The sequence below is a fragment of the Chiloscyllium punctatum genome, chromosome 15 (assembly GCF_047496795.1).
Source record: "Chiloscyllium punctatum isolate Juve2018m chromosome 15, sChiPun1.3, whole genome shotgun sequence".
NCBI classification, from domain to species: Eukaryota; Metazoa; Chordata; class Chondrichthyes; order Orectolobiformes; family Hemiscylliidae; genus Chiloscyllium; species Chiloscyllium punctatum.
Genome location: NC_092753.1, coordinates 103478300 through 103493801, shown reverse-complemented (window position 1 = coordinate 103493801; position 15502 = coordinate 103478300).

Sequence of the window (15502 nt, the reverse complement as noted above, 5' to 3'; positions counted from 1 at the left end):
GGAGGAAACTGGAGCACCCGGAGGAAACCCACACAGACACGGGGAGAATGTGCAAACTCCACACAGACAGTCGCCTGAGGCTGGAATCAAACCTGGGTGCCTGGCACTGTGAGGCAGCAGTGCTAACCACTGAGCCACCGTTTAGGTTTCCTTGGGTTGGTGATGTCATTTCCTATTGTTTTTCTCAAGGGGTGGTAAATGGGATCCAAGTCAATGTGTTTGTTGATAGAATTCCGGTTGGAATGCCATGCTTCTAGGAATTCTCGTGCATGTCTCTGTTTGGCTTGTCCTAGGATGGATGTGTTGTTCCAGTCGAAGTGATGTCCTTCCTCATCTGTATGTAAGGATATTAGTGAGAGTGGGTCATGTTGTTTTGTGGCTAGTTTTCTGCCTGTTTGTCCAATGTCGTATTTGCTACAGTCCTTGCACGGTATTTTGTAAGTGACATTAGTTTTGCTTGTTGTCTGTATAGGGTCTTTCAGGTTCATTAGCTGCTGTTTTAGTGTGTTGGGGCATTTGTGGGCTACCATGATGTCAAGTGATCTGAGTAGTCTGGCAGTCATTTCTGAGATGTCTTTGATGTAGGGGAGATAGGCTCATTGAAATAATGTTCTAATGCAGCTCAGTTTGTGCGTGTTGCGATAATTGCTTCTGTAGTTCACCACAGGAAATTATATCACCAATCCAAGGAAACCTAAATGCATAAATAAAAAGTGGGCCATACCACCAGTGCTTCACTAGAGGCTCACTGATGATGTTACCTGGTATGGTGACAAAACATCTAAAAATGAACCTTCCAGCTCAGTGGGCAAACAGCATCCATTTTTGGTTATGCCCTCAAAAAACTTAATCAAGTTTGTGTGCCACAATCTCTCATGTACAAAACCCCAATAAGTCCTTGCCTCTCCAAATGCATGAAGTCCTATCTCTCAGAATCTCCTCCAATAACTGATTTCAGATGTCAGACTCACTGGTCTACAGTTCTCCGTACAACCTTTCTTAAATAAATAACATAAGGAATAGCAGTAGGCCTTCTGGTCCTCCGCCATTCAATAAGACCACTTGTGGCTTCAGCTTCACTTACCTGCCTGCTCACCATAACCCATAATTCCTTTACTGCTCAAAGTCTATTAATCCTTGCCTTAAAAACATTTAACAAGATAGCTTCATTGCACAGAGAATTGCACAGATTCAAAACCCTTTAGGTGAAGAATTTCCTCCTCAACCGAGACCTAAACCTGCTCCCCTTGTTTTGAGGTTTTGCCCCCTAGTTCTAGTTTCACCTGCCATAATGTCCTCTGCACCCCTCCAGAGCCAGTACATCTTTTCTCAAGCAAAAAGAACAAAACTGTACACAGTATTCCAGGCGTGGCCTCACTGGCTCTCTAAACAGCTGCAGCAAATCCTCCCTATTTTCAAACTCCATTCCCCTAGCAATGAAGAACAAATATTCCATTTGTCTTCTTAATTACCTGCTACACCAGCAAACCATTGGCCACTCTCCAGTCCTCTGGCACCTCATCTATGTCTGTAGATGAAATAAATATTTCTGCTTGGGTCCCCACAATTTCTTCCCTAACTTCCCACACATCGTGGAATACACTTGATCAGGACCCGGAGATTTACCCACCTTTTTTTATGACCTCCATTTTCTTTTCTGTAATGTTTTCAGGGCAGCAATATTTATTTCCCTGAGTTCTCTACCCTCCACCTCTTTCTGCACAGTAAAACCTGACATGGAATAATCTCCCATTTCCTGACGTTCCTCGCATAGATGGCCTCATTGAACCTTTAAGAGGTCCTGTTCTCTCACTAGTTGCTGTTTTGCTCTGAATGTACTTGTAGAATTGCTTTGGATTATCCTCAACCTTATCTGTCAAGGCTATCGGATACCCCCTTTTTGCTCTCCTGATTATTAAAATTGGCCCTACACCCCTTATATTCTTCACTTGATCCCAGTTGTCTATACCTAATATTTGCCTCCTCCTCATTCATGACTAAAGCCTCAATATCTTTATTTGTTCATTGTTCCCTACTCTTGACAGCCTTACCCTTCACTCTAACAGGAACATTATGCCTCTGAAGTCTTGTAATCTCCCTATTGAAAGCCTTCCACTTGTCAGTCATGGAGTCATACAGCACGGAAACAGTCCCTTTGGTCCAACTAATCCATGGAAACCATAATCCCAAACTAAGCTAGTTTCATTTGACTGCACTTGGCCCATATCCCTCCAAATATTTGTTCTTCATCTATTTATCCAAATGTCTTTTTAACAGAACTGTACCAGCATCCACAACCTCCTCTGGAATTTTATTCTACACACAAATCACTCAGGCTTTTAAAAAAATTGCTCCTCATGTCTTTTTAAAATCTTTGTCACCTCACCTTAAAAATATGTCTTGAAATCCCCACCTTAGGGAAAAGATATTTGTCATCTAACTTATCTATATCCATCATGATTCTATAGATATTGATAAGGTCACTCATCAACTTCCTATACTCCAGTGAAAAACGTCCTAGACTTTCCAGTTTCTCCTTATAACTCAAGTACTCCATTCCCGGCAACATCTTGGTAAATCTCTTCTGAACCCTCTCCAGCTTTATGATATCCTTCCTATGACAGAACTGGACACAGTACTCCAGAAGACCCCTCACCATAACGTCCCAACTCCTATAATCAAAGGTCTGAGCAATGAAGGCAAGTGTGCTAAACACCTTCTTAATCACCCAATTTATATGGGACACAAACCTCAAAGAATTATGGACCTGAGCCCCTAGGTCTTTCTATTCTGCAACACTACCCAATGCCCTATGTTTAATCATATAAAGCCTGCTCTTGTTTGTTTTACCAAAGTGTAATATCTTACATTTATCCAAATTAAACTCCATCTGCAACTCTTCAGCCCATTGACCCAAATGATCAAGATTTCTTTGTGATCTTAGATAACATTTTTCACTGTCCACTACGCCATCAATTTTGGTATCATTGGCAAACTTACTAATCATGCATTCTGTAGTCCCATATAAACCATTGATATAAATGACAAACAAAAGTAGACCCAGCGCTGATCCTTGTGGAACACCGTTGGTCACAGACCTCCAGACCGAAATACAACCCTCCGCCGTCAGTCTCTGTCTTCTGCCACAAAGCCAATTTTGTAACCAATTGGCAAGGTCACCCTGAATCGCATGTGATTGAACTTTACTAATTAGGCTACCATGCAGAACCTTGTCAAAAGTTCTATTAAAGTCCATGTAAACAATGTCTACCGCTGTACCCTCATCAATCTTCTTGGTTACTTCCTCAAAAAACTCAATCAAGTTTGAGAGAGACAATTTCCTTCGCACAAAACCATGCTGACTATCCCTAATCATTCCTTGCTTTTGAAAATACATTTAAATCCTATCTTTCCGAATCAGTTCCAACAGCTTACCCACTACTGAAGTCAGACTCACAGCTCTATAGTTCCCAGGCTCCTCCTTATATCCCTTCTTAAACAAAGGCACAACATTAGCCACTCATCTGACATCTGACCTCACTGTAGTTATAAATGATAAGGCTCATTCATAAAGTCAGGAAGTATGGGATACAGGGAGATTTGGCTATCTGGATTCAGAATTGGTTGGCTGACAGAAGGCAGAGAGTGGTTGTAGATGGAAAGTATTCTGCCTGGAGGTCAGTGTTGAGTGGTGTCCTGCAGGGCTCTGTTCTTGGGCCTCTGCTCTTTATACTTTTTATAAATGACTTGGATGAGGAGGTTGGGGTGGGTTAGTAAACTTGCTGATGACCCAAAGGTTGGAGGTGCTGCTGATAATAACAAGGGCTACTGCAGGCTGCAGCGCGACATAGACAGGATGCAGAGCTGAGCTGAGAAATGGCAGATGGAGTTCAACCTGGATAAATGTGAAGTGATGCATTTTGGAAGGTCCAACTTGAATGCTGAATATAGGATTAAAGACAGGATTCTTGGCAGTGTGGAGGAACAGTGGGATCTTGGTGTTCAAGTGCAAAGATCCCTCAAAGTTGTCACCCAAGAGGATAGGGTTGTTCAGAAAGCAGATGGTGTTTTGGCTTTCATTAACAGGGGGATCGAGTTTAAGAACCGCGAGGTTTTGCTGCAGCTCCACAAAACCCTGGTGAGACTTCACTTGGGATATTGTGTCCAGTTCTGGTCGCCCTACTATAGGAAAGATATGGAGGCTTTGGAGAGGGTGCAAAGAAGGTTTACCAGGATGCTGCCTGGACTGGAGGGCTTGTCTTATGAGGAGAGGTTGACTGAGCTCTGGAGAGAAGGAGGAAGAGAGGTGACCTGATTGAGGTGTACAAGGAAATGAGAGGCATGGATAGAGTCGATAGACCAAAGAACAAAGAAAGCTTACAGCCAAGGAACAGGACCTTCAGCCCTCCAAGCCTGAGCCAATCCAAATCCACTGTCTAAACTTATCGCTCAATTCCTAAGGATCTGTATCCGTCTGCTCCCCACCTACTCGTGCATCTGTCCAGAAGCATCTTCAATGAATCTACTGTGCCTGCCTCTACTACCTCTGCTGGCAACATGTTCCTGACACCTACCACCCTCTGTGTAAAGTACTTTCCACGTATATTCCCCCTTAAACTTTTCTCCTCTCACCTTGAAAGCATGACCTCTCGTTATTGAATGCTTCACCCTGGGAAAAAGCTTGTCTCTATCCACCCTGTCTATACCCTTCATGATTTTGTAAACCTCAATCAGGTCCCCCCTCAATCTCCTTTTTTCTAATTAAACAATCCTAACTTACTCAACCTCTTTTCATAGCTAGCATCTTCCATACCAGGCAACATCCTCGTAAACCTTTTCTGCACCCTCTCCAAAGTGTCCTTTTGGTAATGTGGCGATAGCCAGAGATTTTTCCCCAAGGCAGGATTGACTGGCATGTGGGGTCATCGTTTTAAGGTGTTAGGAGGAAGTTCGAGAGGAGACATTAGACGTAGGTTCTTTATGCAGAGTGTTGTGAATGTATGGAATGCGTTGCCAGTGGTGGTGGTGGAAGCAGAGTCATTAGGGATATTTAAGCGACTGCTGGACATGCACATGGGTAGCAGTGAGTTGAGGGGAGCATAGGTTAAGTTATTTTATTTTAGATTAGGACTAACCCTCAGCACAACATCGTGGGCATTTATTTCAATGCAAGAGGCCTAACAGGGAAGGCAGATGAACTCAGGGCATGGTGAGGAACATGGGACAGGGATATCATAGCAATTACAGAAACATGGCTCAGGGATGGGCAGGACTGGCAGCTTAATGTTCCAGGATACAAATGCTACAGGAAGGATAGAAAGGGAGGCAAGAGAGGAGGGGGAGTGGTGTTTTTGATAAGGGATAGCATTACAGCTGTGCTGAGGGAGGATATTCCTGGAAATACATCCAGGGAAGTTATTTGGGTGGAACTGAGAAATAAGGAAGGGATGATCTTCTTATTGGGGTTGTATTATAGACCCCCTAATAGTCAGAGGGAAACTGAGAAACAAATTTGTAAGGAGATCTCAGTTATCTTTAAGAATAATAGGGTAATTATGGTAGGGGATTTTAACTTTCCAAACATCGACTGGGACTGCCATAGTGTTAAAGGTTTAGATGGAGGGGAATTTGTTAAGTGTGTACAAGACAATTTTCTGATTCAGTATGTGGATGTACCTACGAGAGAAGGTGCAAAACTTGACCTACTCTTGGGTAATAAGGCAGGGCAAGTGACTGAGGTGTCTGTGGGGGAGCACTTTGGGGCCAGTGACCATAATTCTATTAGATTTAAAATAGTGATGGAAAAGGATAGAACAGATCTAAAAGTTGAAGTTCTAAATTGGAGAAAGGCCAATTTTGACTGTATTAGGCAAGAACTTTCGAAAGCTGATTGGGGGCAGATGTTCGCAGGTAAAGGGACAGCTGGAAAATGGGAAGCCTTCAGAAATGAGATAACGAGAATCCAGAGAAAGTATATTCCTGTCAGGGTGAAAGGGAAGGCTGGTAGGTATAGGGAATGCTGGATGACAAAAGAAATTGAGGGTTTGGTTAAGAAAAAGAAGGAAGCATATGTAAGGTATAGACAGGATAGATCAAGTGAATCCTTAGAAGAGTATAAAGGGAGTAGGCCTTTACTTACGAGGGAAATCAGGAGGGCAAAATGGGGACATGAGATAGCTTTGGCAAATAGGGTTAAGGAGAATCCAAAGAGTTTTTACAAATACATTAAGGACAAAAGGGTAACTAGGGAGAGAATAGGGCGCCTCAAAGATCAGCAAGGCGGTCTTTATGTGGAACTGCGGAAAATGGGGGAGATACTAAATGAGTATTTTGCATCAGTATTTACTGTGGAAAAGGATATGGAAGATATATACTGTCGGGAAATAGATGGTTACATCTTGCAAAATGTCCACATTGCAGAGGAGGAAGTGCTGGATGTCTTGAAACGGGTAAAGGTGGATAAATCCCCAGGACCTGATCAGGTGTACCCTCGAACTCTGTGGGAAGCTAGGGAAGTGATTGCTGGGCCTCTTGCTGAGACATTTGTATCATCGATAGTCACAGGTGAGGTGCTGGAAGACTGGAGGTTGGCTAACATGGTGCCACTTTTTAAGAAGGGTGCTAAGGACAAGCCAGGGAACTATAGACCAGTGAGCCTGACATCGGTGGTGGGCAAGTTGTTGGTGGGAATCCTGAGGGACAGGATGTACATGTATTTGGAAAGGAAAGGACTGATTAGGGATAGTCAACATGGTTTTATGTGTGGGAAATCATGTCTCACAAACTTGAGTTTTTTGAGGAAGTAACAAAGAGGATTGATGAGGGCAAAGCAGTAGATGTGACCTACATGGACTTCAGTAAGGCGTTCAACAAGGTTCCCCATGGGAGACTGATTAGCAAGGTTAGATCTCATGGAATACAAGGAGAACCAGCCATTTGGATACAGAACTGGCTCAAAGGTAGAAGACAGAGGGTGGTGGTGGAGGGTTGTTTTTCAGACTGGAGGCCTGTGACAGTGGTGTGACACAAGGATCAGTGCTGGGCCCTCTACTTTTTGTCATTTACATAAATGATTTGGATGCAAGCATAAGAGGTACAGTTAGTAAGATTGCAGATGACACCAAAATTGGAGGTGTTGTGGACAGGGAAGAGGGTTACCTCATTACAACATGAGGTAATATGTTGTAATGGGGCAATGGGCTGAGAAGAGGCAGACGGAGTTTAATTCAGATAAATGCGAGGTGTTGCATTTTGGGAAAGCAAATCTTAGCAGGACTTATACACTTAATGGTAAGGTCCTAGAGAGTGTTGCTGAACAAAGAGACCTTGGAGTGCAGGTTCATAGCTCCTTGAAAGTGTAGTCGCAGGTAGATAGGATAGCGAAGAAGGTGTTTGGTATGCTTTCCTTTATTGGTCAGAGTATTGAGTACAGGAGTTGGGAGGTCATGTTGCAGCTGTACAGGACATTGATTAGGCCATTGTTGGAATATTGTGTGCAATTCTGGTCTCCTTCCTATCGGAAAGATGTTGTGAAACTTGAAAGGGTTCAGAAAAGATTTCCAAGGATGTTGCCAGGGTTGGAGGATTTGAGCTACAGGGAGAGACTGAACAGGCTGGGGCTGTTTTCCCTGGAGCGTCAGAGGCTGAGGGGTGACCTTATAGAGGTTTACAAAATTAAAGGCATGGATAGGGTAAATTGGCAAAGTCTTTTCCCTGGGATCGGGGAGTCCAGAACTAGAGGCCATAGGTTTAAGGTGAGAGGGGAAAGAAATAAAAGGGACATAAGGGGCAACCTTTTCACGCAGAGGGTGGTGCATGTATGGAATGAGCTGCCAGAGGATGTGGTGGACGCTGGTACAATTGCAACATTTAAGAGGCATTTGGATGGGTATATGAATAGGAAGGGTTTGGAGGGATATGGGCCGGGTGCTGGCAGGTGGGACTAGATTGGGTTGGGATATCTGGTCGGCATGGACGGGTTGGACTGAAGGGTCTGTTTCCATGCTATACATCTCTATGACTCCATGCCTGTACTGTGCTGTACTTTTCTATGTTCTAAAACATTTCAAGAAAGTACCCCAGACCCTAACTTTGCTAGTTGTTGTAAGCAGGTATATAGTGGATATTCCAGGAGTGATGCAGCTCGCACAACCACTTAGTTTTAAACAAAACAGAATTTATTTGCAAGATTACTGAATGAAATAGAGACAAAAGAGAACAGAATACTGAATAACATAACTCATCTGAAAACCCAGATTATACCAACTTAACGATGCAGTTCCAAATACTTGCAACAATCCCTATAAACACCCCGGGTGCTCCGGTTTCCTCCCACACTCCAAAGATGTGCAGGTCAGGTGAATTGGCCATGCTAAATTGCCCGTAGTGTTAGGTAAGGGGTAGATGTAGGGGTATGGGTGGGTTGCGCTTCGGCGGGGCGGTGTGGACTTGTTGGGCCGAAGTGCCTGTTTCCACACTGTAAGTAATCTAATCTAATCTAATCTAATCTAAAGGTGAAATCAAACACAGGGTCTTACAGGAGAGAGAGAGATGGCAGAGGAACTCAGCGTGGAACACATTCCTCTTTGTAGCTGTTTCCTGGACCAGCAGTCTCACACTGACAGCTTTCAGTGAACAGCCAGACTGCTAAAAATCAAATCAAACTAGAGAAAAGCTGAGATGGGGTTACTAGCCACTCCCCTTTCATTATGCATGGTTTTTTAAACTTGAAAGCCCTTTTTTCAAGGCAGTATCTGTTAGCTATTATCAAACTGGCCCTAATATCCTTCAAATCTAGACTTCTCAGAATCGCTGCTTTTACGACCTCTGTGAAAAGAAACCAAGGACAGCATAACCTTATTAAAGGAGCAGCATCATCACACCCTCATAAGAATGCTGAAATTGTCTTCATTCCTTTGGACAAAGATACCTGCCAGTAGCCTCTGAGCAAGTGAACATAGAAATATGAGTTGTTTGTCCCACATTTTCAACAGTCTTCCAAACTTGGAATTGGATATTAATAAGTCTTTGTAACAGCGTTGACTTTGCAATAGTCCACACATACCCATTGGGTACCATCTGGCTTTGGCACCATGACTATAGGTGAGCTCCAGTCACTGAAACTCACTTTGATTATGCCACCTTAGAGCATGCGCTCTATCTCCTGAACCTGTGCCAGCTTTAGAGGGTTATATCTATAAGGATGTTGCTTAATCGGAATAGTATCTCCTATATCTACATCATGCCTAATTAGGTTAGTACTTGCCAGCTTATTTCCACATATCTGCCCATTTGGAGTTAAGGTTCATAGCTCCTTGCAAGTGGATTCACAGGTAGATAGGACAGTGAAGAAGGCGTTTGGTATGCTTTCCTTTATTGGTCAGAGTATTGAGTACAGGAGTTGGGAGGTCTTGTTGCGACTGTACAGGACATTAATTAGGCCACTGTTGGAATATTGCATGCAATTCTGGTCTTCCTATTGGAAAGATGATGGGAAACTTGAAAGGGTTCAGAAAAGATTTACAAGGATGTTGCCAGGGTTGGAGGATTTGAGTTATAGGGAGAGGCTGAATAGGCTGGGGCTGTTTTCCCTGGAGCGTCGGAGGCTGAGGGGTGACCTTTTGGAAGTTTATAAAATCACGAGGGGCATCAATAGGGTAAATAGACAAAGTCTTTTCCTTGGGGTCGGGGAGTCCAGAACTAGAGGGAATAAGTTTAGGGTCAGAGGGGAAAAGTTTAAAAGGAACCTGAGGGGTAACTTTTTCACACAGAGGGTGGTGTGTGTATGGAATGAGCTGCCAGAGGAAGTGTTGAAGGCTGGTACAATTACGAAATTTAAAAGGTATTTGGATGGCTATATGACTAGGAAGGGTTTAAAGGGATTTGGGCCAAGTGCTGCCAAATGGGACTAGATTAGGTTAGGATATCCGGTTGGCATGTCCAAGTTGGATCGAAGGATCTGTTTCTGAGTTGTTTTCGAAGGGTCTATGTTGGTTGTGTCTTTGAGGCGAACCTGCAGTTGGTGATGTTCCCATGCATCTGTTGCCCTTGTTCTTTTTCGAGGTGTAGGTTTGGAAGATGCTGTTGGAGGAACCAGGGGCAGCTTTGTTAGGGACATGACTGATTTTGGATTGAAGTTCTTCAATAAAGTTCAAGAAAATTGTCAAGGCCCACAGGTTTTCCTGGACCCAGTGACTTTTTGTTGTATTTTGATTGTGGACTGAAATCAGAAAAGGACTATTTTTAAAAAAAAACAAGGATTGCTGAAGGACTGCTGTACTTTTTAAAAGGAAGTTACCGGCTACTCATTGTAAGTGCTGTTTACACAGCTGTTGGGTTGGGTAGTTACAGACCAACCAGAGGGGGAGATTTGCTAGTGTTACCTAGGAGTGTTTAAACTAGTTTGGCCGGGAGAGGGGGTGGGGGGGTTAGGACTCTAAGTAAGAGAGGGGCCATCGAGAAGTATATCAGCCATCGAGAATAAGGTTACTATTCAGGATAGCCGGGGGACAGTCAAGGGGAGGAAAAGACTTCTGGTTTAAAGGACATTTATTTAAACACACGAGGCCTGACTGGTAAGACAGGTGAACTCCAAGCATGGATTGGCTCTGGGGACTAGGATATTATAGCCATAACAGAAAAATGGCTGAGAAAGGACAGTACTAACAGCTCAGTGTTCCAGGATACACAAGCTACAGGCATGACAAAGTACAAGTCAGCAAGGAGGGGGACTTGCCCCTTTGATAAGAGAAGACATAAGAATAATGCTTAGAGAGGATATTCTTAAGGGGTCATCAAATGAGGCCATATGGTTAGAACTTAGAAACAAGAAGGGAGTGGTCTCTTTGTTGGGACTATATTATAGACCCCCAAATAGCCAGTGGGTACTAGAGGAGCAGATGTGTAGAAAGATTGCAGATACCTGTAGGAATAATAGAATAGTATTGGTTGGAGATTTTAATTTTCCCTCTATTGACTGGGCCACCCAGAGTGTAAAAGTCCCAGATTTGTCAAAGTGTCCAAGAAAGTTTCTTAAATCAATATATAGAGGGTCATACTTGGGAGGGTATAACACTGGACTTCCTGTTAGGAAACAAGGTCGGTCAGGTGACTGAAGTGTCAGTTGGAGAGCACTTTGGGTCCAATGACCATAGCTCTCTTGGTTTTAACAGGGTTATGAATAAAGATCGGACAGATTCACAGGTTAAGGTGCTAAACTGGGGCCATTAGGCAGGATCTATCAGAGGTTGACTGCATGAGTCCGTTTGAAGGAAAAGAAACAACTGGCAAATAGGAGGCTTTTAAAAGTGTGCTATCAAGAGTATGTCCCTGTTAGGGTGAATGAAAAAGCTGGCAGGATTAGGGAACCCTGGCTGACAAGGCTCTGCTCAGGAAAAAGAAGAAGATAATAAGGATTTAAGCTATGAGGAGCAAGTGAGGACTGCAGATGCGGGAGATCAGAGGTGAAGAAGGGCTTATGCCCGACACGTCGATTCTCCTGCTCCTTTGATGCTGTGCTTTTCCAGCAACACATTTTTCAGCTTTAAGCTATCAGGCTCAAGTGAATCCCTAAGATGACTATAAAAGGTGTAGGAGCACATTGAAGAGTGAAATCAGAAGAGCAAAAAGAGGATATGAGATGGATCTTGCAGATAAGGTTAAAGATAATCCCAAGACATTCTATAGCTATATTAAGAGTAAAAGAGTGGCTAAGGAGAAAATAGGTTTACTAAGAAGAGACTCATGGATGCTAAGGATAAGGGAAAGAATGGGGATGTTTTGGACCACATACGTATTACCAGAGAGGAGATGTTTGCACCCTTAAAGCACATTAAGGTGGATAAATCCACTGGGCCTGGTCAAATCCATCCTCAGACATTGTAAGAGGCCCTTGCAGAGATTTTTGCTTCATCTTTAACCACAGGTGAAATTCCAGAATGCTGTTCCATTGTTTAAGAAAGGTAGCAAAGACAAGCCAGGGAACTACAGGCCAGTGATTCTGACATCAGTGGGGGGGCAAGTTGTTGGCAAGAATACTGAGGGATAGGATCAACCAACATTTGGATGGTCAAGGTCTGATTAGGAACAGTCAACATGGACTTGTGTGTGGGAGGTCATGTCTGACAAATCTTTTAGAATTTTTTTGATGCAGTAACAAGAGGACAGATGAGGGTAGGGCTGTGGATGTGGTGATGAAGATGTGGGTGTACTGCACCTTTAAGAGAGTTCAAAGCTAGCAGAACTACCTGACAGCACCAAATGTTCTGAACAAGACATAATATAACCTTTTGATCCAGTAGTAGGGTAGCTGGTTGCTTGGGAACAATAAAGCAGATGTGAATTAGGCTGTTCAGTTTAAGTTATACCCCGAAAAATACCAAACTCCAATCAAGTTTGAATTGAGTATATTGACAATCTTAAAAGCCAATGACACAATCTGATGCTTTGGGGGTATAGGACCAGGGAAAATTGAACAATTGGAAGGAGAAGTCATCAGCATGTACAGACTGCCTGAAAAATAATTCTGTTAAAGGTACCTTTATCGATCAATAACCCATGAAACAGAAATCCCTAGGAAGAATAAAGAAGACAGAGGAAGATATAATGAGAAAATTTGACATCTGCCTGATTTTGAAAATTTGAATTTTTGGTAAATCTTAATCGGGAATTTTATTGAACTAGTATTATAGAAGGAGAAGGTCAAAGATAGGTTGGAGGAAAGAGTTGTAAATAGTTGTTAGTTAATTAGTCTCTGTTATACTTTAAGAAAGTTAATTTTTACTTTAAATAGTTCTTGGCCTCTTGGATTTTCACAGATTACTGCATGGGATAAATCTTTTCTGTGATGCTGGTTTAAATTAAACAGGAGAGTTTACCCCGTGTTGTAACAATGTTGTCAATATGGACTTTAATAAGGCCTTTGACAAGGTCTCGCACAACAGGCTAGTCATGAAGGTTAAGTTGCATGGGATCCAGGGAGAGCTAGCTAATTGGTTTCAAAATTGGCTCAAATATAGGAAGCAGAGGGTGATGGTTGAAGGTGCTTTTTCGGACTAGAGGCCTGTGACTAATGGTGTGCCACAGGGGTGGGTGCTTAGGAGCTGAGTTATTTGTTATTTACCTAAATGATCTGGATGTGAATGTACAAGGCTTGATTAGTAAATTTGCGGATGATACAAAATTAGGAGGTATCACTTGTAGTGAGGAAGGTTATCAAAAATTACAGATTGATCTTGGTCAGATGGGGAAGTGGGCTGAGGATTGGAAAATGCAATTCAATACAGATAAATGTGAGGTGTTGCACTTTAGAAAGTCAAACTAAGGTAGGACGTACACGGTAAATGGTCACGTCCTGAGGAGTGTTTTGGATCAGAGGTACCCAGGGAATACAAGTACATAGGTCGTTGAAAGTGGCAACACAGGTAGACAGGGTGGTGAAGACGGCAATTAGAATGCTGACCATTATCGATCAAGGCATTGAGTGTAGGAGTTAAATTATGTTACAGTTGTATAAGTCATCAGTGAGGCTGCGCTTGGGAGTATTGTGTATAGTTGTCATCACCCTGTTACAGGAAAGACATAGTTAAACTGGAAAGAGTACAAAGAAGATTTACGAGGATTTGCCAGGAGCAGTACTGGACTTTATTGGCTCGGATAGGACTTTATTCCTTGGAATAAAGGATGAGGGGTGATCTTATTGAGGTGTATAAAATCATGAGGAGCATGGATAAGATGACTGCTGATAGTCTTTTTCCCAGGGGTGGGGAATTGAAAACCAGAGAGTTTAAGGTGAGAGGAGAAAGACTTGAGAAGGACCTGAGGGGCAATTTCTTCACGCAGCGAGTGGTCTGTATGTGTAATTAGCTGCCAGAGAAAGTAGATTAGATTCGATTAGATTACTTACAGCGAGGGAACAGGCCCTTCGGCCCAACAAGTCCACACCGATGCGCAAACCCACCCAGCTCCATTCCCCTACATTTTACCCCTGCCCCTTACACTAGGGGCAATTTAGCATTGCCAATTCACCTGACCTGCACATTTTTGGACTGTGGGAGGAAACCGGAGCACCCGCAGGAAACCCACGCAGACACGGGGAGAATGTGCAAATTCCACACAGTCAGTCGCCTGAGGCGGGAATTGAACACAGGTCTCTGGCGCTGTGAGGCAGCAGTGCTAACCACCGTGCCACCCATTGTTGAGGCAAGAACAATAGCAACATTTAAAATCACTCAGGTTAGTACATGGAAAGGGTTTGGAGGGATATGGACCAAATGCGGAAAATTGGAACTAGCTGAGTAGGCACCATGGTCAGCATGGACCAGTTTGGGCCGAAGGGCCTGTTTCCATGCTATATTACTCTATGATTCTAACTGAAGCTATGCATAAATGGGTCTTCAGCTGGCAACAAATAGTTGATTTCTGTGTGGCCAGGGATAGTATTGCAGGGCTGACATACAAAATGAGAGTGGATCAGTTGGGACTATATTCAATGGTTGTTTAGAAGAATGAAAGAGGATCTCATAGAAACCTATAAAATTCGAAGAGGACCAAGGGTCACAGCCTAAGGATACAGGGTAAACCATTTAGGTCTGAGATGAGGAGCAATTTATTCATGCAATGTGTGGTGACCCTATGGAATTCTCTTCCACAGAAGGCAGTTGAGGCAAAAACATTGAATGCTTGCAAGAAAAAAATTAGATATATTCTAACGAGAAGGAACCAAAGGATATGGGGAGAGAGAAAGAACAGGGTACTGTGTTGGATGATCAGCCATGATCCCATTGAATGGTGGAGCAGGCTTGAAGGGCCGAAGGGCTTCCTCCTGTTCCTATTTTTATGTTGTTACCTTTATAAGTATGAAGCAGTCACCCTGTACTTTTTGTTCAAACAATTGAAAGTCCCCAGAGAAGGAAAATTGAGAAGCAGTGTTCTTATCAGCAAAAGGAACAATGAAGCAAACTCTGTGATTAGGAACAACTGAACTGAGTTCCTAATCATCTCCTCTGCCTGTTGCACCTTTATTTCAATGTATTGTGTGTACACAGATGGAGTTTCTGCGTGGGTTGGAGTTTTAACTAGAGTTATATGCTGACAGTTCATAATTGTTTGTGTGTAATTATAATGCCTTTACTTGTAATTAATAGTAGTCCTTGTTAAATACAGTAACCTGGTCCACACTTTGTGTTACTCTGAGTCTAAAAGACAAATAAACTGGGTAATGAGCACACTTGTACATAATCTTTAAGTTGTTGTTAACTCCAGGAATTGTGGAGCTGATTTATGCTGGTGAGGCATAATACCAGGGCCTCCAGCTGCTTTCTGATTTCATGTGGAGTGAGTCATATCTATTGAAGACTGCCAGTTGTAATGTCGGTGATCCCAGGAGGAGGCCGAGATGGATCATCCTTGATGGGAATGGTAGAGCGAGGGATACGCTGGGTCATGCGGTGACTTGATAGAGATGTACAACATAATGGGAGTCATAGATAGAGTGGATGCTCAC